Source organism: Misgurnus anguillicaudatus, chromosome 3 (assembly GCF_027580225.2).
Source record: "Misgurnus anguillicaudatus chromosome 3, ASM2758022v2, whole genome shotgun sequence".
Classification (NCBI taxonomy): Eukaryota; Metazoa; Chordata; class Actinopteri; order Cypriniformes; family Cobitidae; genus Misgurnus; species Misgurnus anguillicaudatus.
This window is the reverse complement of record NC_073339.2, coordinates 34,534,762-34,556,403: the sequence shown is the minus strand read 5'-3', so window position 1 is coordinate 34,556,403 and position 21,642 is coordinate 34,534,762. Positions and strand designations below refer to the sequence as shown.

The window sequence follows — 21,642 nt, the reverse complement described above, 5'->3', positions numbered from 1 at the left end:
GCTTATCATGCCACTCAGCCTTGTTTAATTTCAAAAGTCAACAATGGCACAACAAGAAGTGTGTTTTTGGATGTAAGGAGAAGACATCCAGCCTTATGGAAACAATGGATATAGTTTATTATCCGGATTAGCAGCGGAGTTTTGCGTGTGTGTTTGATGCGGTGGATTTTCAGAACCGGGTCATGACGAGTTACACGTGGTAAGTAAGACTTCTGTCTTATGTTGGAAATAGGCGCGTGTATATTATATAAATGACACGAACATGTAGTGAATCATAAGTTAAAACAGTGTTGTATAGTGTTGTATGACTCGCTCCTCCCGTGTTATAACTCCTCCTTCATTTTTTCGTACGTTATCGGAAAGATTCGGTAAAGCTAATCTTTCTTTTATAAATCTGATTAAACTAAAGACTCTTCAGAGATATAAAGGATGTCATACTACTCCATAGGTACTCCAGATTAATATCAGAAATGCAGAAACAGCGTGTGTTACGTGAGCTTTAAAGTTACACACTGCACCGTTAATTAAAATGCATTATTTATACATTCAGCAGACAATTTTAATCAAAGCGACTTATATCGCATTTTATATCACATTCCCTCACAGACAAGGCTTAAAGGTGCCATTTGTAATAATTGATGTAAAAGATTTTAGAAAATTAGCTACACGCATCAAAAGAATGAGAAGAAATAAGGGCAAAGATGTCATTAAAAAAATGACAAGGTAGTGCTGCAGAAATATCAATCTGAATTAGCATGCTAAATTACTAGCTACAGCCCGACTGGTGTTGTAATACCAGTTTCGACCATGGGAGGCGGTATGCGGGCCACGCACATAACCGCCAGCCAAACTGCAGTACACAAATAAGTCGCGTGTGTGGGAGTACAGCCCTCTACTACTATCGCTGCGTCCGAAGCTGACTTGTTGACTTAAGAAGCATGAAGGCAGCTCAGAGAAATGCAATTCGGACAGCCATGGAATCGGACATGCCTTCCTGCCTTGCAATAGGGTTTTCGGACGTATTTTAGTTCAGGGAAGAGAGCGGAAGAATGGCTAAAGCAAGAGACATTTACCACTACCACAACCATTTGCTGCAGGGAATCACAACGCGCTCGGAATCACAAATAAAATATGATAAATAAAGGAACCGAACCAGAGTAAATACTGGCACTGCTTTTCATCGCTGGAGACAACTAATGGACATGAAAGAAATGAGGTTCAACTCCGAAATGACAACATTTCTTTTCGATTGGTAAGTAAGATGCTGTTAGTATTTCGCTAGAAGTTCACTTATAATAGGCATTGCGATAACCTATGCTCAGCTTGTACATGAACTACGGCTTTGTGCAGTAAATGTGGCTCCATCCGAAAGCAGCTGATGGCGATTCACTTTTAATCAAGAAACCGGCTTCACTGACGAGAAGCGCAATGACTATCGCATGCAAATTATTGTGCATCCTTAGCTGTTAGAGTTTAATAGTTAGCTCTACCCACGGATCCGATCCGGTTTTCACCCGTTATCTACCAAGCTGATGCTAAAATGTAACATTAGCTAAGAAGCTTGAAATGTCTTCGATGATAATGAACACCAAATGGACACACGAAACGTAGTGGAAAACATTGCAATTTTAATGAGACCGAATGTTTTTTTTTGTGACTAATGATAACTTAGTTTCTAATGTAAATCAGACTTGATATGCTGCTAAATTAGCAGCTGCTAAATTAAAATAGACCAACTCACTTTCTGGAGGTATACTGCCCCCATCTGTTTGGAGTGTGGAGTATGAATTGATTTTTTTTTTGGCGTATATTTTAAATGGTCCCTTTAAGGCTAGTCCTAAACTAAAACACATGTTTGAGTTGTCTCAACTGAAAATAACTTGATCTTAAAGGGCACCTATTTCATTGCTAACAAACAATGTTATTTTGTGTATTTGGTAAAATACAATGTGTTCGCGTGGTTTATGTGGTAATGTTAAAAAACACATTATTTTAACGTACATTTTTGTAGATACAGATTTCACACTCTTTTTGAAACACACAGATTTTGTACAAAACTCATTGATTTGAAAAGCGCTGTGTCCCTGATTGGCCAGCTAATCTGTACGTTGTGATTGGCCTGATTACCTCTGACGTCAGTCGGAAATGTGTTACCATGTTTGAAAGATTCGCTCACAATGCAATGCTAACAGGAGTTAACTTACAGGCTGTAAGTCAGAAGCGGAATGAATTATGATAATGTCGGTCTTGTCTACATAAACAAGCCCAGGAAGTAAACTGTTGCCTACAGTCCGTGTGTTTGTTGTAGTCCAAGAAAAGAGTTATACGTTGGAAACGATAACTCGTCATCGTCTACTTTGGGGTTTGTACCTTTTGCATATCATTAACATGTGCTAATACACACTTACACACCAAAGGAAATATAAAATCATGAATCGGACCATAGGTGCTCTTTAAAATAGACCGGTGCCATTGATTTGTCTGAAGATACACACCTGTAATGTCTTTTTCTAGAGAATGTTTATAGATGGCTTTACCGCATGTGCATTGTCGCGGTTATGTCCCTGAACCGAAGTGAACTTCCATATTTTTTTATCGGTCTGGCTAGTGGCTAAACAGATCTCTGAAACAAATACCTGTCAAAAATAAAATGTTTTGGTGGTTTGCTAAAGATGAGGGGAGACGACAAACATGGATCACAACTGTGTGGAGAGGTTTGGCAGCCATGCAAGAATTCAAGGACCTGTAGCTAAATTGTATAATTACTTCTATTAATTTTACACCCTAACGTAAGCTCATTGTAATAGTTGATACGCGTTAGATATGATATCTGAACGAAGGTACTTTACTTGTCATTTTCCTTGTTATGACAAATAAACTACTGTAAAAGTACTCTGTTGTTATTGATTCTATGTGGAAGTCTACAGGATGTTGCGTTGAGTCCACAAAAGTAATTTGTTTATGTTGTTGCTGCTGAAACCGTCTATAAAAGATGCTTAAAGGCGGGTGCGCGGTTTTTGAGAAACGCTTTGGAAAAGGGAGTTGGGCCGAGTAACAAAACACACTTGTAGCCAATCAGCAGTAAGAGGCATGTCTATTAACCTGATAAGGATCACTGTGCCGTACACCCCCCTCCCTTGCACGTGAGGCTGCATAAACGTCATTGTAACTTTGAAGCATTAAATCTTCAAAATATACGGTCATGCGGCACATCGTTTGAAAGCTTAGACTTTCAGGATTCCATTAAGCCCACACACAAAGCATCATATGTTTTATAGCAGTCATAAAACTGTAATCTAGTTGTTAGTTACCTGAACCGGGCTGCGTCGATTTAGGATATTTACTTACCTTCAAAATCTTCCCTTTATCCGCTTCGGTGAAATTGTCCAAAACAAATTGTTCATAAATCCCCAAAAGTCCAAGGAAATGGAATATTCAAGACGATCTGTTCATCTCACAATCTTGACGTTTCTGACCGAATTACGATATAAATACTGTATACAATTAGTTCACTAAGGGATATTCGTTTGAATCTCACTTTTCATTCACGATTTATAATGAATATATTCCGATGTCACGTTTATTGTGCAACGTCTGAGGAACAAATACGCATCCTTGTGGAATCTCAGCCGTTCCATAGGAGGCTACCCGAAAACGTTGCCTGGGTTGCGTATGTGTGGGGTGGGTCTATCTAGCGTGTTTGTTTAGGTGATTTCAAATGTCAACATTGGCTTTCAGAGGTCATGCACCCCACCTTTAAACATTAAATTTAACTAAGGCTCAGTCCTGGTTTTAGCTAAGCCTTGTCTATGAAACCAGGCCGTGTGTTTTCTGAAACTGAATCCAAAACCTTTTCCTTATAACACATTTTCGAGTTCAACTACAGAAGAGCATATAAACGATGGTAGATTTAAAACAGGACTTGATGTTCAACAGCATTTATCACTAGCATTTCAAATAGCACTTATAAACATACATCACCCTATCAAAATGCTCTCAGTGCAGGCTAATTTACGTTATATGAGTTTTTGTGTGGTCACATTCAGCTATCAGCTGTTTTAGCATTACAGTACATCATTTAAGCAGCTGTACTGTACATCTAATATAGAAAAAACACCATAACAATTGTACACCTCTCTGCACATCTAAAAGTGTAATAATTTGTAATCTAAAATTTGCAACTAATCTAAAATCAAGCAATCCTCAAATCCAGCAATATGTCAAACACAGGGGTGTCTATGAGTGGTCTAGTGGGTGATGTATGACACAACCTCTGATACGCCTGTCTGCTGGCCAGTAAGCGCTGATGAAAAAGGACGTGACTGTGGCTACTGTGCATGCCACGGATGACTGTGATATCAGAACAAGCTGCAAACTGACACTACACACACAGAGATGATGTAATGGTGAGAAAATGTTCAGGGAGCTTGATAAAAGTACAGTCAGGAAAGTACAAACAGGTACTAGGGGTAAAAGGAAATCTGATCCTAATCCAATTATTTATTTGACTTAATTTACATAATCGGTTCGCTGTGATATGACACTGTGACATGACATATTAGAAATGCAGCCAGGCAGCTTCAAAAGCAACAAAAACATTTTCATAGTCCAGAGGAAAAGCTTAACATCAGATATTTTTATCATCTACTTGCATAAAAACATTCATGTGCAAGTGTTTAAAGGAACTTTTTGGGGAACTGCGTAATATCATTGCGCCTCCTGCAGCCATGTTACAGCAGCAAAGTCCTTGATTATTACGCCAGAATGTCGGTCTTAATACACGATGTAACTACAGAAGAGTCAAGTTTTAAATAGGAAAAAATATCCAAACTCTTTGGTTATCTTTTAGCACGATGCTAATGGTCTAATCAGATTCAATGAATTATGCTAAGCTATGCTGAAGGGGGTCGCACACCGGCAGTGCAGCTCAGCGTTGCGTCTGGGCCAACTTGGAGGTATCGTAAACCGGAAGTGCACATTAAATAGCGCTATAGCATCTACTTCAAAATGCAAAGTATACGTTAGCAGCCAATGTTAATCGTTAATGATTTGGGACAAATATGATGTTATTTAATGTTAAACTATGTGAGTGGCGCTGTGTGGCACGACAGGGATTTGAGCAACTTCCAGAGTCAAAGCTGGGTGGCGCGGACAGGCACCACCTGGTGGCGCCAGTGTGCAAATACTCATAAAAAACAATGTTACATTTTTTTTAAACGGCGCGGCGCTGTGCGGCGCTGAGCTGCGTGGCTGGTGTGCGATCCCCTTAAGAGTGGTACCGCCAGACCCGGAGATCAGAATGGAGTCCAAAACGGTTAAAATCAAATGTTTAACTCTAGGGGAGCTGGAAAATGAGTGTCCCTTTAAATTGAGAAAATTTAAGTAAAAAAATCTGTTTTTCTACCAATTGAAGTTAATTTAACTTTCACTTTTTACAGTGTAATTACACAATTAATTTAACTGATTCCATCTATCTGTCAGAACAGAATAACAAAATAATGTATGACACAATTGCAGCAATTCTTCTTTGAGATACGACACATTGATCCTATAAACACTTAATTTCAAACATACACAGACACAGTCTGTTGAAGACGTACATTTAAACACATTCACACAAACTGAGTGGTGAGAATAAATGGACCTCTACTGTCCCATTTCAACACCCAATCCATTATCACAGTGAATATGTGCTACACATTCCTGACACATCAAGTGTTAGGTTATAAAAAGCACTGGTGTTGAGTAAACATGTACAGTATAATCATCTGCAGTACAGCGGACAATGTGATATACTGTACCTACTGTATTCCCATTTGTCCAATGGTTTTAGTTATAGATCAAAAGTGTGATCAAACATCTCAGTATAACAACCAGAACATTTCCAATATCTCCATTGCTTCTTGATGTGATGATGATCTGTACTTTTTATCCGGCACTATTCTAGGGCTCTCTACCCAGTAACATTAGACAAATGTATACAGGCACCTTGGCTACAGGCATGCAGAGCTCATCGCACAAACACTCAGCATTGGCTTTATGGAGATGCTTTCTTTAGCACTTTGCACCACTGGGTGCATGCGTCTGTCTGTCTAAAGTGTTACAGAAGTTTTTACCTCTGGTGTGGATTTTTCTGGGTATTAACCTCTCTCTGTGAACATGCTTCAAGTCCGTTTATAGACAGAACATATAGTGAGTTCAGAAGATTAGATTGTAAGCTATAAAAATCCATGAATGTGAATGGTGAAGAATTAATGTTACTTCAGAGAGAAGTGTTTTGGGTTTCAAGGGTTGCCTTAATTTTTCAATTAACAGCCTTTAATAGACAACGAAGCGGCAATAAAATACTCGTAAAGGTATACTGTATGTAAAAATACAGTATTACACATGCACATTTTTTATAAAGCTGCTTTTACTGTAAAAAAAATCTGTAGAAATTTCAATGTTATTGCAGCTGGGTTGCCGGTAATTTACCGTAGATTTACATTTATGTTATTTACTGGCAAGAGTTTGTTCAAAGTTAAATAAATGTTAAATATTAACAAGTCTTTATCTTTACAGAATAAAACTATACACTAACAGCCTCATGGGAAACAGAAATCATCATCAATGTTTTTCTGTTTTTTGCTTCAGATTTTGTTTCACAGAATGCTTTGCATGAGGCTGTTAGTTTTGGTTTGCTCTGTAAAGACAAAGACCTGCAAATGTTTAATGTTCACCCAACCCTGAACAAACTCTTGCCAGCAAACAACACAAATGGAAATCCACGGCAAATTACTGGCAACCCAGCTGCAATTTCTACGGAATTTTACAGTGTTGACACAATGTTTTGTGAAAAGCACTATTGAATTGAAAATTATGATGGTTAGACTTGACAATGGTATCAAAATAATTTTCAGTTAATAAAAATGAATTATGACTTGCTATATTGTTTTCCCAACCCTGTATCACAAAATTATGTATCTATAGTCACGAAAATTTGTGAGTCTTTTCCGTGACACTGACACGTTTTCGCTTGAACATTTTACGTATTTCTGTTTCTGTTTCATTGTCACGTATTTGTTACTTAACTGTTTTGTCTTATTTTTCAAACCGTTGACGCTTCGGTTTAGGATAAGATTTGGTGTTTGCGTTAGGATGTCACTTTAAGTATTGGTTTATATATTTTTTCATGATTTATTTTTTATATTTTATGATTTTTAAACCATTGTCGTCTGCCGTTAGGGTTAGAGTTGAGTTTGGGTAAGGATGTCATTATGTAAATCTAACCCTAAACCAAAGCGACAATGGTAAGAAAATAGGAAAAAACAGTTGAGTAACAAATACGTGACAATGACATGTAAACAGAAATAGGTGACATGTTCACACGAAAAGGCGGAAAAACGTGTCAGTGTCACGGAAAAGACTCTTTACGTGGCTATGTACATAATTTCGTGATACTGGGTTGGTTTTCCTCACTTGTAAGTCGCTTTGTATGCCTAAATATAAAATACAGCATATAAAATGTATGACATGAATGGATTTTAAAAAATTTACACTGATAAAAGGCTAAGTTGCTTTCAACCCATGGTTGATCCAAAAAGGGGCAAACCCAACACATTTTTGGTTGAAACAACCCAACATTTTGGTTATATCTATTCGCCAGAAGTGACCCCAGACCACAAATCTAGTCATAAATAGCTTGGGTATATTTACAGAAACAGTCAGAAATACATTGTATAGGGGAAAATTATAGGTTGTTATGCCAAAAATCATTAGGATATTAAGTAAAGATCATGTAAAGCATATTTATATATACACTTTTAAAGCCAGGTAGGATTTTAATACACTGCGCATTACAGTTGTGCAATAGACTTTGCTTTGCTTAAAATTATGCTTACATCAGATTATTAACAAATAGGTCCGGACTAACTATTTAAGCATAAAAAAACATAATCCCAACTACTACTGCAAAGCCACATAGTTGACCATAATCAGTGATACTCGCCTCACCGAGTTGCTAATGACATGTTGCTTAATTGTTATGTTAATCAATTAAGCCAAAGGATCTTGGCGCAGGATTTTGGGACACAAGCGCTCTTTTGTTGCTGTGGAAGGTCATGCTAGATTGAGTTACTGGTAATCGGTTTCACTCTCTGCACAAACTCAATCCACATGTCAAATGATCGGAATGAGAGGACAAAACTGACACAACTCTATTACATCTCAATACACTTGTTGTGTCAACTAAGACAACTAGAAACACAGATCTTTTTAAATAATGCTTGCGGCTGCTTGATCTGGAGAAGAACAATTTCACTATACAGTAGGTTGATCAATATACAGATGACAATACTCCTGAATAAACTATTGAATAAAGCTGTATTGCACTTTATGTGTCACTCCTCAAAATGAAAAACAGCAGCTACATTTAGCATTTTAAGCCAAAGTGCATTTGATCTATACATTGCATGTAATGCACTATATTTGAGCTACAGAAATAAATTAACATGGGGTGTTTCAACATCTGTCAGCTACATTTTGTTTTGATGTGGTCTGTGTAATGAACACCGCATCTCTGGTGCACACACCTTTACATTCTGTTAATGCATAGAGCGGGGCAATGCTGAGTTGCTGACTTCTGAAATCTGTATCTAAATTGCTTTGCCTTTTATTTCTTATAAAATGTTCTACCTCTGAAATCATTCCCTACCTTTGAAATTATGCCTCCAAAACAATTCTCTAGTTTCAATATAATGTCTCCAAAATCATGCTCTACCTCTAAAATGATGCCTCCAAAATCAGCTTCAAAATTATGTCTCCCAAATCATGCTCTACCTCTGAAATGATGCCTCTGAGAACCTGTGCTTTTGAAGTCCTCAACTCCATTGCATTTGCGCTATAATTCAGTTAGTGTCACCGGTAAAAGCAGCCTTCTTACCCTGAGTAACACACGCGCATACGGAGTCCTCTACCAAACCCAAGAGCCCGCAGTTACGTTCTAATCAGCATATGAGTCCATTAATATCAGAGATGAGAGTGAAGAAGTCCAGAAAGCGCCCACCTGCTCCTATTCCGCTGAGTCGACTCCAGATGAACGCGTGAATGCGCATGGACTTCCCTTTCTCTTGACGCGGGTCAGTGGCTCTCGTGCGGAACTGGAGAGCTATTGGAATAGCATTGCGGTAAAACTGTCTCTTTACACATGACGAAACGCCTATCCGTGTCGGCTCCGGGAGGAGGTGGAGATGGAAACGCAAGATCACACCCGCTGTGCATGCTCGAACCGACGCGCGCGTGCGAGCGCGCCACAAGCCCACTGGGCAAGTCCACGAATAGCGATTTATCCAGACGTCGTCCAATGAATACCGACCGCTGCCTTGTTTCTCAGGAAATAGGAGTATTTTATAGCATGGCGTATAGAGTCTGTGCCCTCCTGTGTGTGTGAGATGGAGAGCAGCGCCGCGCATTGGTCCCTCGCGGTTTTCTGTAACCATGGCAACGAGAACATTTCAATCAGCGCTTGGCCTCATGCAGGATGGGAGATGCTGAGGTCACTTCTGACACTCAAGGGCAAAAGCACTGCACTAATAAGATGTTATATTACAGTGATAGGCCTGTATTAAATTAAATGTACAAAGTCAGAGCATGGGACAACTGAAAGGCATCTCTGATAATTGAAATTACTTTTACATCACAGCCATCGCTTTGAAAGTCTTTTGTAGGAATGCAGGGTGTAAAAGATAGAGGAAGACAAGGGCTAGTTGCCACACTTTATACTCCAGAGAATATTAAAGATCCCGTCTTCTTATTTGTAACAGCTTTAGCAAAATTAGGATATTTAAAAAAATAATAATTTAAATTTATTAATTAAAATATTTTTATTTAAAAGTGTTTCAAACTACATCTTAAACCCAACATGAAGAAAAAACATTGCTAAAAAAACATTTGGGTAATCCAACGTTCATGAGCCTCACTCTTATAAACCCATTCACACAGACCTTTGGTCCCAGAAAATACCCGTAAAATTGCCAGACAAGCGACTGTGTGAACACAAACTTGTCCCGTTAATCTTCTGGGATCGTTCCCGGAAAGAGGACCTAAACCCCATTCACACAGACCTTTGGTCCCGGAAAATTCCCGTAAAATTGCCAGACAAGGGTCTGTGTGAACAAAAACTCGTTCCGTTAATCTTCTGGGATCGTTGCCGGAAAGAGGACCTAGTCAGATACCCGGATAACCCTCTGTGTGAACAAAAAGCCGAAAGAATGCCGTAATGGGCGTGTCATAGTGAGGATGCGCGCATCATCACAACAAAAGTTATGGTTCAGCTCCTTAAAACGAGAGATAACATGCATATAAACATTCACCACGAGAAATGTTGCAAACTAGATTGACGCAGTAATCAGGAAATGATAAATGAGACGCATAAACAATGACGCACGTGCCATAGTGTGGGCAACATGAAGTTGGTTCAACTCTTTCAAATGAGGGATTTACAACATTCACGACAAGAAATGTCAGCAAACTGGACTGAAGCAGATATCAGGTAAGTTAGCTTATTACTTACTGCGTTGAAACGGAGATCATTCAGCAGCATAAAAGAATATTGCGTCACGTGCTCATTTGAGCTATAATAAACGAAAAATACCCGTGCGTCATCCCAACAAGATATATCGTTCAGCTCCTCAAAATGCAGGTTTTAAATGCATATAAACAATCACGATGAGAATGTCTGAAAACTGTATTAAAGCAGAGATCAGGGAGCTCATCAAATATCCACTCTGAAGCTGAGATCATTCACCAGCATAGAACGGCACCTCACGCGCTACTTTATAATCTTATCATAAACAAAAATGCACGCGAGTGGATCTTGGAGAGAGAAATAATATATAATATGCAAACTTCAGACGCTGCGTAGAAGAGAAAAACACAGAAATGGCAGATTCGGACTGGATTAAAAACACAGAGGACCTCTGAAAAGCATGATTTTCTCAGAGGTCCCCCTGTAAAACTAATCCCGTCCGAATAGGGCTTTAGTCTCATAATCTAATTAGGAGATTAGGAGCATCGAAGTTTGATTTCAATCATTGTCATGGTCTTACTCAATCGATATCAAATATATCAAAGTTATATTTTCACAGAATGTTCTTTACATGTGTAGAATGATTTTATGTTTAAAAACAATAAATCACAAAAATGACTCTCATTGTTATCTTAGATTGCTTATTTAGCACACAAAATATTGCTTTTTACCTCATACAAGTGATAAAGTGTAAAAAATATATATATATTTAACATATATGTTGTACACTAAAACCCAATACAGTAATCTGGCAGTCACTGAGACAGTGAGCAATAAGAAAGGCTTCATTATGGGTGGATGCCATGCTTTCATGCAATATTAAAATGTGTTTTTCTGTTTTTCCACAGAGGACCTTTAGTCATCATCTGTTTGGAATTCTGAAACCGAGAGCAAAATCGCAGGCTTTTGGTTTTATCTCCTCTTATAATAAAATAGACATTCTTCTCATATGCACTAATTGTGTTTAAAATGACACATTTATTCTGATCATATTCATCTGTCGGCATTCTTAAAAAACAGTAAATGTCACATCTGTCTTCACATTTGTTGAACATAGAGACCTCAGTAAGCTATCTTACAGGTAAGTTATTATTGTACACTCTGAATCCGCCCCCTATAACCAGTTGTTAAAAACGTGTTACTTTAATCTGATTTATCCTGAGAAATCCTGTTGTTAGAGGTTTAACCCATATACCAAGCAATCTATCTATTTCTGATTTGGAGAGGCGCTAGTGTAACTGGAGATGATATATAGGCCTAGAGATGGTGTACCAGTACCAGTCAGACAGTGTATTTAGCACAAATTTCAGTTCTGTCACACGACACATCAGTATCACCTTTACCAACTACAGATCAAAGATGTCCAAATATAAATCTCTTCACTCATAGCTGACCTTTGCAATAGAATATAACGGTGTGTGTGCGCAGGTGAGTGACAGTGTGTATGCGTCTAGTCTCAGAAGCTAGCCAGAGCTCTTGGTTATCTGGACTGGAAAATCGCTATGACATTGAGGGGATGTTTTTGAGAGCCCAGTCATCAACACATAGGACCCTGAGGGAGTGCACTGCAAGGGTGATTGTATGTGGTTATAATGGAGGGGTCAGCGACAAACCACTCCATAAGTAAAGCCTATAGATAGATGTTCTTAAATAACACTTAAACAGGAGATAACCTAATGGTTAAAGGTCTACAAATGTCTGTTTGTGATTTAACAAAACGCCAGCTTCCACTGCAAAGAAAGACACAGTAGTGATTAACACATGCTTTTAATATCTATCTTCAATATAAACTCTTAAACTTGTTTTGAAAGGATGTGGTGATTGTCAGTGAACAAACACCAACAAACTGATATATTCTAAATGAAATTGTGTTCAATTGTTATACAAAATGGTGTATATTAAATTAAAACAAGCTTATAGCCTATACACTTGTCCAAGTCATTTGACTAAAAACAAACATAGACATTTTTATGAGTTACTCAGAAAGTCAAATTCTTGCCACCCTGATTGGTAGCTGGGTTAAAACCAAGCTATGCTGGTTTCCCTCACTAAGATCCAGACACACAGTACACACCCTGAGTGTTACTGAAATCGCATACACGTGAATAGACAAATACGCATGCAGGGTGACACATATCACAGCCCACCAATCATGACGTCACCCTGCACTTTAATTATCTCACATGTGGGTACTAAAAATACCACAAAACGCACTCTGCATGCTTTCTTTACACACACATACACTTGTCTGTGTCTGCATATGTGATGAAGCACACAGGAAAAAATATCACCTTATCTCCAGCTACTGTTCACATGTGATCTGCTTCTAGAAAGCGTCGCATTCCCTGTGCTTGATAATGTATCACTGCCCGCTTAGCTTTCCAGACAGGAACATTCCAGCATGAGGTCATTTTTGGGAAAGTAGTAATGAATAGGTTCGAGAGCTCTTCGACTCACCTTTGATGTTGAGAGAAATGAGATTGAGATGTTCTCAGTCTTGGTACAGTACACAGTCGTGTGCAAAAGTTTGGGCACCCCTGAAAATTTCCATGATTTTCATTTTTAAATATTTGTTTGGATCAGCAGTTTCAGTTTGATTTATCAAATAACTGAAGGGCACAGTAATATTTTAGGAGTGAAATGAGGTTTATTGTTCGGATTGGAAATTGCTGATCCAAACACCCAAATATTTATAAATGAAAATCATGGAAATTGTCAGGGTGCCCAAACTTTTTGCATACAACTGTACTTGTGATCACTTAAACAGATTGAGATGTTCAGCTTTACAGCGTTGAATAAACCATCAATTATGGTGTTTATATAGTTTCTACATGTCTAAGCAAAAACTACAGGGAAGAATAAATACGGTATTCCTGTAGCTCAGATGGTACAGATCATGGGTTTGATCCCAGGAAACACATGTACTGATAAAATGTATAGATTGTAACGCATTGAATTTGTATTACGTGGAGACATGTGACAAGTAGAAAACATGTCACGTCATGACCTTTCACTCTGTAAAGCAAAGATGGACAAATCACTTCCCGCCCATATTTGCAGCAACGTCCGAAAAATATTCACATGCTCAAAGTCCAGTGTGACCACCCTTTAAAAGTGACATTTTACAAGACTTTTATAAGATGTCAAATAAATCTTTGGTGTCCCCATGGTACGTCAGTGAAGTTCTAAAACCATACAGATAATTTATTAAAATTATCACTTTGTAGGTGTGAACAAAAATGTGTCATTTTTGGGTGTGTCCTTTTAAATGCAAATGAGCTGATCTCAGCACTAAATGGCAGTGCTGTGGTTGGATAGTGCAGATAAAGGGGCGGTATTATCCACTTCTGACATCACAAGGGGAGTCAAATTTCAATTCTATTCTATTTTTTCACATGCTTGCAGAGAATGGTTTAACAAAACTAAGTTAATGGGTTAATCTTTTTCACATTTTCTAGGTTCATAGAAACACCGGGGACCCAATTATAGCCCTTAAACATGAAAAAAGTAATGTTGGGTTGTTTCAACCCATGTTTGGGTCAAATATGGACATAAGTTATGCGGTAGTTGGGTTTGTTTTTAATATAAAAGCACTGCACTGCAAAAAAAAGGACTTTCTTACTTTCTTAGTATTTTTGTCTTGTTTTCAGTAAAAATATCAAAAAATTCTTAAATTAAGATGCATTTTCTTGATGAGCAAAATGACCTAAGAAAATAAGTCTAGTTTTTTGACAAAACATATACATTTTAAGCGAATTTCTGCTTAAAACAAGCAAAAAAATCTGCCAATGGAATAAGAATTTTTTTCTTGAATTAAGTGTTTATAAAAAGTAAACTTATTTCAAGATTAATTTTCTTACCCAATTGGCAGATTTTTTTGCTTGTTTAAAGCACTAATTTACTTAAATTTTATATATTTATTGTCTAAAAACTAGACTTATTTTCCTAGGTCATTTTGCTCATCCAGAAAATATTCTTAATTAGAGTAATTTAAGAATTTTTTGATGTTTTTACTGAAAACAAGACAAAAATACTAAGTAAGAAATTGATTTATTTGCAGTGTGGGACTGTTTGTATCACTCTGCATGTCTGTGTTTGCTGCATTTCTTTGTTTCTTTCTCTCATCCCCTTTTTATTTGTAACATCAATCATGTTATTGGCACCGCATTCAAGCAGAATTAATTCGGTATTGATCATGTATTAACAGAATGAACATTCTTTTTTAGAAAGGCCCGGGTGTGCTTTAATCATTGAGATTTTATTGCAGAATGTTTTCATTTCTTTACTTTGTTAGCACATGATCACACTACATCCTCAATGGTTAGGTCTTAGTGAGCTTTATTAAATGTTTCTTATGACACATGATAAACTTGAGCATGTCTTGTAGACTTTCAGAAATTAGAAGAATGTTCCAATTAGAATGTACAAGAATATCTTTCTCATTCTCTCAAACATGTGTAATATATATTTTTACAGTTTTTCTGAAATGCTAAAACACTAAACCCCAATCTCTGAACCAAATTCATAGTGGCCTAAACACATTTGTCAAATCATGCACTCTTTTTGCAAAATTCTAAACACAAACTTCTCATTAAAACACACATTTCACACTGCAATGCACTTGTTTTATAAATGCTAAACACAGGCAGGCAAAAGTTGAACACAACTACAACACCGTTATCATCGAGTAAACACAACAACTCAAAATTCTACACACTTTTATCTAATGGTATTTTTTACCAATTGTGTGGATTGGAAACAGTCTGAGAGGCAGATGAAGAGTATGAGGAAGAAAAGGACACCAGAGACGATGCAATTGGCAAAATTTGCAGTTATATTGCTGACTTACGCAATACAAGTGCTGCATACAGTAATATTGAAAACTTACTATTACTTGCAGTACTTACAGTAAAGTATTCACTACTGTATATTAACTAAACTAAACTTGTGATTACAGTAATATAGATTTTTAACAGTATTTGTCAAGTGTGTTGTTATGTACAGTAAACATTGTAAGCAGATGTCCTGGATGTTGTGTTTTCCATATTTTAAGGTAGTGTCTAATGGATGCTTTGTAGTGTTTTATATTATAGACTTATGTGTGTATGATTTGAAAGCTTAGTTTGATTTTGAGTACAAGTGAAATGGTTTTGAAGGAATTGTTTGATTTTGCTGGAAGAGTCAGGGGTTCTGTAAATTTTGTTTGAAATTGGGATTTGTGTTTAAGGTTTTGAGAAAATGAGTGATGGTTTCTAAAAATTTGTTTTGGCAATTCAGAAAAACTGTAATATTAAACAACAAAAAACAGCAAATGAAGTACTGCATAGATGTATTCCACATTTACAATAGCTGTTTTGTGTTATGATATTGTGTCTTTTTACAGAAATCATCTAAATCTAGACACATAATTCCTCAGACCCTACAGTCTGCTTCTAGCGTTACATAACTGCCCTCAGAAACACACACACATTCTCGGCCACTGTACAGACCTTAAGGCCTGAGATTAGAGTCAGAGTCTGACCACACACACACACACACACACACACACACACACACACACACACACACACACACACACACACACACACACACACACACACACACACACACACACACACACACACACACACACACACACATATATTTAACCATCCACTTCAACCCTCACTAGACACTCTTGAAACCAATCTAAATATGTGATGCATTCATTGCCTGATACTGAGAAAGTGGAGAGGGAGGGAGAGAGAGAGAGAGAGAGAGAGAGAGAGAGAGAGAGAGAGAGAGAGAGAGAGAGAGAGAGAGAGAGAGAGAGAGAGAGAGAGAGAGAGAGAGAGATGTTGTTATGTCTGGATATTAAGTGAGAAAGAAACCTCAGGGAAAAGATTGAGAGAGAACTTCAGAAAAGCGGAAAGGGGGAGTGGAGAAGAGCGGATGAAGCAGAAGTGAGAAGAGAGGTGTGATTCTGGCATGGTGAGCGTCTGCATCACTTAGATCCTTCAAAGAATGGGGGAAAGGAAAATATTCCCATTTTTTTACACAATAATGGACACCAATGCACATGCATGTCTTTTTCTAGCATGGCAAGGACTTCATCACTCACATTTTCTATTATGAATCATCTTTGAAAGATTTATAATGAGACATTGAATATGTCCATTTCCCTGTTGGCTGTTCTGTTATACATTTCGTCCCCACAATGAAACAAATACCAAACCCTAAAAACAGGCCTTATTGCTATAAATGGAAGTATATGGAATATTAAATTGGTGACATAAATTGTTCAGTAGATGGCCTGCTATGCTAAGATGTGATTCACACACTATCAGTGCCATTCCTCACTCACGCAGTAGACATCAAAGCCACCTCTGCACAACAAGAACATATAAACAAAGACGCTCTCAGCAGCACTTAGCAATCAGCATCTCTACCATTTTTATAACAGCTAGCACCCACACACTCAGACAGAGACAGAGACAGAGACAGAGAGAGAGAGAGAGAGAGAGAGAGAGAGAGATTGTAGGTAAAGTCAGTTTGACTTCATTTGAAATAACTCAGCAACTTGCAATTTTAAGTTTCAAACAGAGATTATGAGTGGCAAAATATATGAATCGATCAAAAAATAATGAAAAGAGGATGCTATAGATTGCCTCTGAGGCACACTGGCATATGTTGATGATGCTGACAAGATTGCTATATTGCAATATGGATGTAAATACACCAACGCACAAGCACACACATACACAAGATGATACACAATTTCTGCTGTAGTACAGCATTGTCTGTTTTGCATGGCTAAGATTAATCTTATCTCTTCTGATTCACACACATATACACAAAAGGCTTATCATTACAGTTTTGAATAAATAATTTGTTCCTACATTAGCGGTCCTCTTGGTCACAACAACATTTCTATTAGATTTTAGAGTTAGATTAACTTTAGTGCTAACTAAGGTTGATGGGGCTTGCTTAGTCTCAGCCTCAGGTGACACACCCACAACTATGATTGGCAAGATTGTCTCCTCCAGTGGACCAGATGTTAAGCCTTACGTCAACGGTTTGGGGATGTGAGACGTTCAACATTCTCATCGATCATTTTCATCTAATTTTAGGGGTAGTTAATGGACCGAATGTTTGTACAATAGAAGGTTCCAGGAGAGAAAAAAGATGTTGATTCAAACACGTCCTATTTAGCAAAGTGGGGTCAGGAAAAGATAGATAGGTCAACGACATACCTCAAGTGACCCAGTTTTTTATTGGTTAGTAATTAGGTAATGGCAGTGGCGGATCGTGACTGCTCATCCAAGGGGCGCAAATTCAAAATATGTGTTCGGATTGTCATGTGTGTTGCTTGTGTTTTCAAAATACAGCAGGGAAAATAAGTATTTGACACATCAACATTTTTATCAGTAAGGGGATTTCTAAGTGGGCTATGACACAAAATTTCCACCAGATGTAGCCATCAAGCCAAATATTGAATTCATAAGAAATCAGAACATTTAAGTATACAAGTTGACTCATAATAAATAAAGTGAAATGACACAGGGAATAAGTATTGAACACACTTAATTTCATACTTTGTTGGTGATTACAACTTTTAGACGCCTATTGTATGGGGAGACCAGTCGTCTGCATTGCTCAAGAGTGATTCTGGCCCATTCTTCCACACAAATGGTCTTTAAATCTCGAAGGTTCCATGGGCCTCTTTTAGGAACTTTGATCTTCCGTTTTCTTTTACTGGGCCATTCAAGCAACTTGATTTTCTTTCTTTCAAACCATTTCATTGTTTCCTTGGCCTTGCATGTGTAATCGTTTTCTTGCTGAAATGTTCACCCTCTTTTCATTTTCAGCTTTCTGGTAGATGGCAGCAGATTTTTATCCAGAATGTCCCGGCTCCATTCATCCTGCTTTCACTAATATGAAGTCTGCCAGTACCCCTTGCTGAAAAGCAGCCCAAAACCATGATGCTTCCACCCCCAAACTTAACTGTTGTTGGTATGGTGTTCTTGGGGTGGTGGCCAACGCCAATTCTTCTTCAAACATGGTGTGTAGAATGACTGCCAAAAAGTTAAATTTTGCTTTCATCTGATCATACTATAGTCTCCCAATAATCCACAGGCTTCTCCAAATGCTCTTTCGCACACTTTAACCGAGCCTCAACATGCTATTTGTTCAGCAATGGAGTCTTGCGTGGTGAGCATGCATGGATCTTATGTGAAGTACCTGATCGTGGCTGGTTTATGGTGAAGTGATGATCTTTCCATTTCCCGATAATGACCCCCACTGTGCTCACAGGAATATTCAGCATTCTGGAAATGCGCCTATAACCATTCCCATCAACATACTTTTCAACAATAAGATTATGAAGATCTTGAGAGAGTTATTTGCTTTTACCCATCATGAAGTCTTTCCTGCGTGCCTCCTGGGTAATGAGAAACCTTTATAGGCCATCAATTAGGACAAAAGCAGCTGATATCAATTATTACTGATATACTCTCAATACTGACAGATTGCAGGTGATCTCCTGGCTTTCTATCCCATTTTGCACCTTGTTCTTCTCATGTGTTCAATACTTTATTCCCTGTGTCATTTCACTTTATTTATTATGACTCAACTTGTATACTTAAATGTTTTGATTTCTTTATATGAATTTAATATTTGGCTTGATGGTTACATCTGGTGGAAATTTTGCGTCAATAGCCCACTTAGAAATCCCCTTGGGGGTTGTGTACACCAAAACATTTAAACGTGGCTGAAAACGCCTGGACAACGCAGAATGCCAGCTGTTTTTCAGCTGAGTGCCAGCTTTCTTCAGCTAAGCTAACTTGTCCCGCCCCTCCTCCACTGTGATTGGACGGCCGCGTGAGAACTGACATTGACAAGCGGAGCTTTTCTTCCAAAGTTGAACATTTTTCAACTATCGGTGCTCAGCGCTGAGCACGGAAAAACCGCCGGGTTTCAGTGCGGAAGAAAACCACTAGCTGCTGGCTAATTTGAAAAGCGCCAAGCTTCCATTGGAAACTACTGAAAACATGCGCCAGCCGCGGGCGAAAAAGCTTTGGTGTGTCCAGCCCCTTACTGATAAAAATGCTGATGTGTCAAATACTTATTTTCCCCGCTGTATGTGTTTGTTGCATCATCTGAACCATGTGCATCACGTGTTTGTTCAAAATAAGTGCCTGCTGCACATGCTTCAAAACCCATTATGAGATGCTCACGTTCACAAAATACACACAAGACACTCCCTTAACAGTAAACTCTGATTACGCATGAGATTATGCCAGTCTCTTTTATCATAAACCCTTTAGACGCATCTGCAGCAGGCACTTATTTTGACAAGACACATGATGCACATAGGATCATTCGACGCGTAGAACACATATTTTGAAATGACGAACCACATGCATGATGGGCTACATACATGTTGTGACGAACTTCGCATCGAGCGCCCTCGAAAAAAAAGTCACCGGCCGCCACCGTGTAATGGCTCAATCAATTCCAGCAACCTAATAGAATATTACAATAGGGATCAAATTCAAAATTGACTGCAGAAATCTCAACTAAGTCTTCTCACAATCGTTGTAATAATGAAAGATATCTTTACCTAAAGCTGATAGACACAGCTGTTTCTTGCCCTTCTTTGGAAGCAATCCTGTAAGATTCAATCACACTTAAAAGATCAAATTTACTCCATCATCATCATATCCAAAAAGGGATCTATGTTTTTCCCAGATCCGAGTCAAGTTTGACAAAAATGCCAAGAATGAATTTAAGAATTCATTCCCACACATTCCCAACAAACTGGTATTTCCTGGAAGGGACAACCAGGCTGTTCAACTTCCTCTACCTAAGGCACTTTTTTTTTTAAAGAGCAAGCGTTATGAGTGAGGAGTGATGACTTACTTAAACGGCTTAACCTAATGGCTTCGCTCATCCCACGTACTTAAAAAGACTTTGTTTACACACTGTACAAAGAAACAGCGATTATCTGAAGTCATGTTAAGAATGCTTCAGGGTCTTGTGGGGTCAGCATATTTCAACAAATCATTTGTGAAGATTTACGCCATCCAGAATGCCTTTGCTGAAATGTTTTCTATATAGTTTAATGTTGTTCTTGCTGTTTTGTGTTGTATTAGAGACTCTACTCTGTTCTGTGCTGAGCTATGCTGCTGATCCGGGTGTAGTATTGATGCCCTGCTACCCCGAGGGGCACATTATGTGTGTGTGGCTGAGTCAGCGATTGGACTGTACTGCAGCCTCCTAATGTGAAAAAGATCCATGAGCTATTGTTGTACAATCACAAAGCACAGACTCTACCAATTATTCACATATAAAGCGATGAGGGTTTTATGGTCCATACACGAATGTCAAGCCGTGTCTGACATTCCATTAAAAGTCATTTCAGCAGGTGATTGATAGTATGCTGAGATGTTTTCAGTTATTGGAGCTCGCTATAAGATCTGTCTTGTCTAAGCATCTATTTTAGCTCTATTGTACTGGAGGATTTCAATTGAATTGTCTGCAAGTAACCCAGAGTGCTTTTTTAAGGCATACTGTACTGTAAGTTGCAGCATAACAACAACAATCACACACACGCAAACATAAGTAGGCATACAATGGAGTAAGCTGACCTCCAAACACTATGCTTTGTTGGGGAACAAGATAGCAGGCTTGTTACTACAGTGTAATATTACAGTAACAATGTAGGCTAAATACCTCATTTTCACCATCATATACAGACAGATATATAGATAGACAGACATGTCTTTATATAATAATATATAGAGAGAGGGACAGACAGGTAACAGCAACATACTTTTTTGACATTTTGCATGAGCACAAGCACACATCCACGACATCAGCACAATTATTTGTCTAGGAAATCATGATGTCAACATAACACATTAAAACTGCAAAAGTGCATGCCAGCAAACACGCAAAGATCTTACCTTGTCTAGAGTTTCAGTACAATCCAAATCCAGCTACAGCGTGTCCTGAAACCTTATTACGCACCCACTTGCTTTCACTCTCTCGCTTTATAATAAATGTCCTATAGTATCTATGCATGTGTTTCTTTATAA

The 21,642-nt window shown here is 38.1% G+C and overlaps 1 protein-coding gene across 16 annotated transcripts in view; it reads right to left on the bottom strand.

Annotated features, from left to right (window-relative positions):
• Positions 1-21,642, bottom strand: part of sorbs2a (sorbin and SH3 domain containing 2a) — a 90,259-nt gene extending 68,617 nt beyond the window's left edge. For 10 of the 16 annotated variants that reach the window (XM_055205658.2, XM_055205663.2, XM_055205675.2 and 7 more), the window contains exon 1: positions 8,921-9,456. The gene's annotated coding sequence lies outside the window, so the exon portion shown is untranslated. Of the gene's footprint in view, positions 1-8,920; positions 9,457-21,510 lie in introns of those variants that run through there. The other 6 variants (XM_055205661.2, XM_055205668.2, XM_055205659.2 and 3 more) reach the window with 4 other exon arrangements.